Raw genomic sequence first — 7307 nt, 5'->3', positions numbered from 1 at the left:
TATTTTGCTCACGTTCATCATTAGCCTGGCATTAGGTAAGTATAACTTATTTTATTCTGTGGTCAAATGTTCTTGTGGTTTAACATGCATCCTGTTCTTTTTCTGAGCAAGTAAGAAAAGCAATGAAGTAAGTTCAAAAGTGAAATGAAACTGCCATAAACTAACTTCTTTGTGTTTGGACCTGCTTCATTTTGCAGTTTCTGCTATTTAATTGAGTAGGACTGGAGCAGAGTTACACCTTTGTCAAACAAAAACATAGTAGGTACTACTCCTGGGTTTTGGAGGCCATAGCGTTTATGGTTCAGCAGGCTGCCGCAGCTCAGCAGGGCCGGGGAGGAGTCCTGCCCTCCATGCAGCATCAGTAGAGCCAGCTGTCTGTGTGTTGCTGTGAACGAGTACACTGTCATCTTCTGCAGACCGTCTTTGGGGAAGTACCACTTCACTGCCTCTCACAGAGGCTTGGGAGGATGGCATCTGCCTGGCCCCCATAATCGCAGCTATTATCTGGTAACACAAGGGTTACTTACAAATGCTTTACTATTTTTCTGGAGGCCTCTGAAATACAAAGTGCAGTTACTTTTCAAATAGCTGAGATAATAAAGAGAGAAAAGGATGGATAAGATTGCAAAGATGATACACTAGGGATAGATAACTGAGAGGAGACCAAAAAATCTAGAACAAAGTAGGGAAACTGAGAGGGAAGGGTGTGAAAGTGGATGGAGGCACTATGAGACAAACAACATGAATAATTCTGGCAGTGCTTGTGTTTGTATCTCTCCTGATTTTTGCACCATGCCTAATGCTGTCATTCAGGGGAAAATATAATGTTGTGTGAAGCGTGATCACTGGGTGGTATAGTCTACTCACCTCTGAAGCTTTTAGAATTGGTTACACATAAAATGTTTTCTGGAAGTTTTGTTTCATTTTTACCCCTTTACGCAGATTCCATTATTCAAACTCTTATCCTTATCCCTTGCTAGGATGCTGCAAAAAGCTTGAAGAAAGCTTATAAATGCTGCCAATTTACATGTGTCCCATGGAAATAACTAGCAGAATAGTAAATATTGAGCAATTAAAAATTGGAAACTTTCTATGGTCACCTTACGGGAATGTATTTTACACCCTGAAGAGATTGCCAGATTCTGTGTTACTATATTTTTAAGCAAAGGTCCCATATATCACCCCTTCCTCATTTTTGCTGTCAGTTGCGTATGCTGCATAGCAATTTCCAGTTATTTATTCAGCTTTAGCCACAGCATAAACATCTTTACCATCAATGTACAGTAATTGCAGTGGGGTGAGTACAGTTTTGCTAAAATAACCTTAAGTGGAGAGATGCTGGCAGTGGTTTATAAAGAAAAGAAACTGCACTGTATTCACTACAGCTACTTATTGTTGAAGTCTCACCTTTTCATATTTTCCCATTCTTTGTGTTTATTTTTAGCATTTTCTTTCAGGATACTCGAAATCGCAGCTTTGGCTTTATCTTACATCTTTGGATCTGTCCTACTTTCAGATACATGGAGCCTTCCTCCAAGTATCTGGATGTTTTTGGTATTTGAGACAGATAGCTCAGTTCAGTGCATTTCAGTCTTCCTTTCAGAAGAACTAATGTAGAGGATTAATTCTATGGCTAAGAGTTTTTCTAATGGTTATGTCCTTGTGAAAAAAGACAGTGTAATTTGCCCTTTGTCCTACATATCACTGCTATCAAGCAATATTTCTTTTCTTTAAATTACATAGTAATTAAAAATATATTACAAAGATATCACTGAGAATTTGAAGTTAAGCATGCAAAAGTTAGGAAAATAAATGGTCCTGACTGTATGGTTGTCTTAGCATATTTAATATGGCCCCAGTGTGTGTTTCCACTATGATAATCTCTAATACATGAGAGTATGTGACTTTTTTTTCCCCCCAGGATTCCAGTTTTACTCAGTGCACAGAATGGATAGTGCTTATCTAATGCGTAGCTATTCAGCATCAAGTTTTCTCTCCATTCCTCTGTGTATAGCTCATGCTTGATTCACTGCATTCTTTGGGCATCTTTCTCAAGACAGTATTTCTATGATGCTCCTCATCCTAGTATATGAGTACTATACAAACATTAATTACATTATCTTTACATGGAAATTACTTTTCCATGGAAAAAGTCGATCCTGAGATTCTCACTTTGCAGACAAGAGCTCTGACACAGCTAGTTTGGCAGCTTGTTTGGGCTAGTCCTTGGAACTGCCTGCCACTTTATATGTTCAGGATATGTATTCCACTGCCTCCAGTTTGCCATTTTGAGCACTCAGGAAAAAAGCTCAGCAAATAAGGGATTTTTCATTAGGTGACTGAATAGGAAAAATAAGCAAATGAACAAACAGGAGAAAAATCGATTTGGATAGAACCAAAATGACTTTTTTTGCCTTTTTCACTGCAACAACTCCTTTCTGTTTGGCCAGAATGAACTGGCCGTCATTTTGCTATTATTTAATCCTTTTGCTCAGCCATCTTTTTAAATGAAGAATGCAATTTTGGAGCAAGAAGTCAGAGTGACCAGAGAAAGTATTCTGACCTTTCTAAACCAAAGTATTTTCACAGTTACTGCCTTTGTCTCTCCTAATTATATGCAAAGTTAGGAACCAGTTTTTGGTCCCTTCTCCTTCCCCAAGCTCTAATACCTCATGAATGTACTATTCTGTGAAAAAGTTCCTTAGAGGCATTCAGTATTTCTGTAGAGGAACCCAGACACTCAAGCAGGTACCCTGAAAAGGAGAGAGATCCCCAGCACCATACTGGCCACAGGAATTTTGCAGTCAAAGTAGCGATATGGTCATTTACTACCATAGCCATGGCACTGTTCTTTACTTTTTTGCAATCCACTGCCTCATTTGCTGCAGATCTTACAGCCTCTCTGATAAATGAAGCAGTAGCTACAGCAAACTGTTTCCTTTTGAGCATCCTAATACATTCCCAGAGCAAGTACGGGGCTACCTTAAGAGTCATAGAGCTCCTTGGGTACTCCACAGGCAGCAGTCTTCATACAGCCTTTACAATTACCAGCAGGATGTATGTTTAGTCAGCTGCTGGGTAGAGTTTTCAGTTGGGATGTGTGCCATGGGTAGATGGACACAGGACTGGAGATGACACTTGGCAGATCTTCTCTTCTTCCAGTACAACAACTGGAAAAAATGTGTATAATAACATAATCAAAGAATCCACCATAGGATTTGTGTTTATTTTGCAATGTTAATAATGTTCATGTCACATAAGAAGTTCTGTACATGGTTGGGGGGGCTGCATAGGAAAAAGCAGGAGTCCACACAACCCCATTTCTACTTCTGGCTAGTGTCTGTCTTACATGCTCCTGTTTTTGTATGTGTCTAGTCTTCTTAAGCCTCCGCCTCTGTTTCTCCACCTTCTTGTCCCAGTTCTGTTGTTGTCTCCTAGTTCTTCCCACAGTCCTAGTCATCTGCTTTGACAATCCCAGTTTCCCTCCCCTTTCCTGACTCTCTCCTGCCTTGGCTTCTCTTTGCTTTGCCTGTATCCATTGGTCACCAGTACCAGTTTTTCCATACTCACTATTGTTTCACTTTTTGCCCATCATCTTTTTGCCTAACTCTCTTTGCATGAGTATCTCTCCACATATACTGCCAGTCCTGGCTCTTCCTCCACAAGGTCTTGTCTAGATCATTGTCTGGTGTCTGTCCCCCTCCTGTCTCTCCTTCCTCCCATTTCCCTGCTGTCTCCCAGTCTCTTCCACTTCATTTTTCTTCCTGTTCATAGGCTCCTTGATGATTTATTTAAAGTACAAAGTATTAGTAGTGCAATAATGTGAACTTTGAGCTTTCAAAAATGTGACTAAAAGTAATTTTCTTTAAAAAAAATTTATTTCCAGTTATTTCTGTGTGTCTCTGGGTTCATAGCCTTTACAGTGTATTTTGTTCATGGGCTAGAGCATTTCTTCACATACTGAGTGCTAGAAGTGTGCATGCTTAGAAAATGGAAGCAGATGTTCTCATACAATCTCTTGATTCCAGCAGCTGAGTTTTTAGAAAGACTATCAAATGTTTCTAACTCTCACAATAAATTATGTAACTTGGCACTAATATGCTGATAGTACGCTATCAGTAGTGCAGATCTAACAACTCTAAATTATTCTCACTCTTTAAGGCAGACATACTGAGGTGTAGGTTCCTTTGCATCATGCTTTTAAGAACTGAAAACAGAACAGCATGGTTGTGATGTCTGTATTAAATAATGAGGCAGAACATAGTTCTCTAGAGCAATAGGTTTCCCACTGTGTTGAGTCACTAAGCAAGCTGTCACTGTCGATGATGTACTCTTATTTTTAGAAATCCTTCAATGAAAGTCAAGCTGAACCCTACGATGCCATATTTTACATTGCTTAAGTTGTTGTGGTGCCAGTTTTCATTATTATTGATGTTAAACACTTAAAGAATATTTCTGGGTTATGCAAAAGGTCTTCACGCATTTCAATGATTTATGAAGCAAATAGGCTTGCTAGATGTCTGTGAAGTGCCGCTGATGGATTCAGTGAATGCAGCAGTAAGCACCCATTACAGTACCTAGAACACAGTTTCTAACTGGTTTTCATTCCATTAACAAGTTGTGAAAGAGACTTGATGATGCTTTTAGCTGAGAAATATTTTAGAATTTAATGGGTTTTTTTAAGAATAATTCTATCTGAAACAGCGTGGAAAATGACAAACAGCCTCAAGAAGAAAGAAAATGCATTGTGTTACCGTTCTGTGAACCCTGGCTGTATCATATGGCATCTTAGGATAGTAATATGATGTCTCAAGATAAATTGCACTGGTCTGCCAGAGTCTTCTACCCATACACTCCCTAAAGAGACTTTTGTTTCTACCAGGCTAACTTCAAATATGAAGAGACTTTTTTACTGCTATCCCCTGACCCACACTTTTTCCCTGACCCTATTTTGCAGTATTCATCTTAATTATCTTTAGTGATCTAAAAGTGAGCTGTCTAAGTTTCATCTGTAGTTCGTGAAGAAAGACATACATTTCCGGAGGGGAATTAATCCCAAGTATATTAGAGATAGCCAAGAGAGAATATTTCATTAAGTTATTTTCATGTTTAAAGCTATGCAAGGGAAGAGATACTACAAGATCCTAAACAGGTTGAACCCTGCTTTTCTTGCTGTCTTTGATGTTTGTTATGATGATTAAAAGTAGGTTACTTCTTACATTGTCTTTCACTCAAATGCAGATATGTTACTTGATAAAACAGTTATAAGAGCTTCAACATCCACAGGTTGCTTCTGAAATTCAGAACATTTGACTGATGAAGCAAGACAAGAGAACAAAGCAATCCCCTCCTAGCCAATCCTGCCATCAAACTCCCCAAACCTACAAACAAAAATCCAACTATCTAAATAAAACAGCAGCAACAAAATCTTTTGTTACAGCACAGCTATCAGAAGAGCATAGTTTTGTCAGACTTGACTGACTGCGTCTAATTTCTAGTCGAATAGTAAGGTATGTAGTATATACCATATATCACTATATATATAAATATCACCCATTATAAAAAGATGCATTCACCTCTTTCTACACATTAAGGAGGGGCAAGAAGATGCTTAAATATGGAAGGAACCACTGCTTAAACTGCTTTGAGCAAACTTGCCTGCCTAATTTTGCATACTTGAGAACTGGGATTATATAAAATCATGGCTATTCAGTAAGGCAAGTTCAAATTAACTGTATCCTCAAATTTGGAAGTCTCTTTTGTAAAAGATGCGAAAAAGCCTATAGTTAAATGAGAAATTATCTTCAGGCAGTGACTACAAAGTGAGATGTGAATCCAAAGACTTTGGATTTTGTTATACTCACATGTCATACTTTATAGACTATAAACTTGCTTAACCGTGAACTATTATACTTCATGTTAGAGCATTTAAAATACATGGAAGGTAGTAAGATCTGCATAGATTACCAAAAGATTTTTCAACAAAATAAAAGGTCCTGAGGCCTTCTTATTATCGTCCTATTTCCCAGAACAATTAGGAGAAAATACGGTCTCTCTGCTGTCTCTTAATCTTTAAGTATGTGTATTTTCTTCCTCCTCTGTAGCCGTGGAGTTATATTACACTGCAGAGTTAAACTTGGGCCAAACCCATACTGATGTTTAGAAGAATACAGTATGTGAGAAAGTACTGGATAAATGTCTTACATTTTCTGAGTATTGGATCCTAAAGTAGAGTGGGATGGGACATGTTTTTTCTGTCCTGTAAAGCTTCTTGAGATCTAATTCCCCACTGCTTGGCTACCTGATGAGGCTAAAATCATTCAGAGTTCTAAGAGACATAATAACCAGAATAGCTAATAACCTGATTATTAAAGTATTGAGCTTGGCTACCAGATGAGGCCAAAATAATGCAGTTTTAAGAGACAATAGCCACAATGGCTAACAACCTGATTATTAAGGTATTGAGCTAAAAGGTGGTGCAAGTCATAGGTAGAAGTCAATGCAACAGTAAGCTGAACCAGAAGGTCTCCTACCTGAGGTTATTTGCTGTTTGGTGATATTTTTTCCCATTGCTTTATAATTTTTCACAATTTTGTGGTCAAGGGGCAGAATGGGAAGAGGAGACAGAAGAAATATCTTTAACTCTGTTTTTTTAACTGAATGCTATTCATACAAATGTATGTGTGCACCATAAGACTGAAAACAGAGAAGAATGAGTGAATGGCAGCCATTCATATGTCAAAATAAGAAAATTCACTTAAAAATTAAAATCAGTGTATTGGCAATGAGAATTTAAAGACTGTATTTTCATAAACAACATCTAAAACATTTTAAACAATATTCTGAATAGGTGGCAACGGCGATGCATGTAACTGTGATTAATGCTGGTCAAAATTCTTTTCACCCATGAATTGATTGATGAAAGTGGATAAAAACATGCTGTCCAGTTTTTCCATGAAAACTTAGGAGGTCATGAGAAAAATCCAAAACCCAATCAGGTAGTGAAAAAATTCAGTTGCAAACCTAGTATTACTGAAACCTGTTCTGAGTTGCCTGATCAGGCTCTGGTTTGCACATACAGTTCAGCCATGTTAGGTCTTACAGACCAGAAGTGATCCATAACTTTGGTCAATGACTGGTCCCAGTACTGTAAAACACTAGTAGAGGTGGTGAGATACACAAAGTCCTAACTGCCAAGTACATATAGATGTGAATTTTTCTCTATATATATATATATATGCACATTTATGCACTACAGTGGGTCCTTGTTTGTAATTCCTGCCTTAGAAATGCTTTCATGCCTCCTG

This window comes from Aquila chrysaetos, chromosome 3, assembly GCF_900496995.4.
Source record: "Aquila chrysaetos chrysaetos chromosome 3, bAquChr1.4, whole genome shotgun sequence".
Taxonomy (NCBI): domain Eukaryota; kingdom Metazoa; phylum Chordata; class Aves; order Accipitriformes; family Accipitridae; genus Aquila; species Aquila chrysaetos.
Note: the sequence above shows the minus strand (reverse complement) of the source record.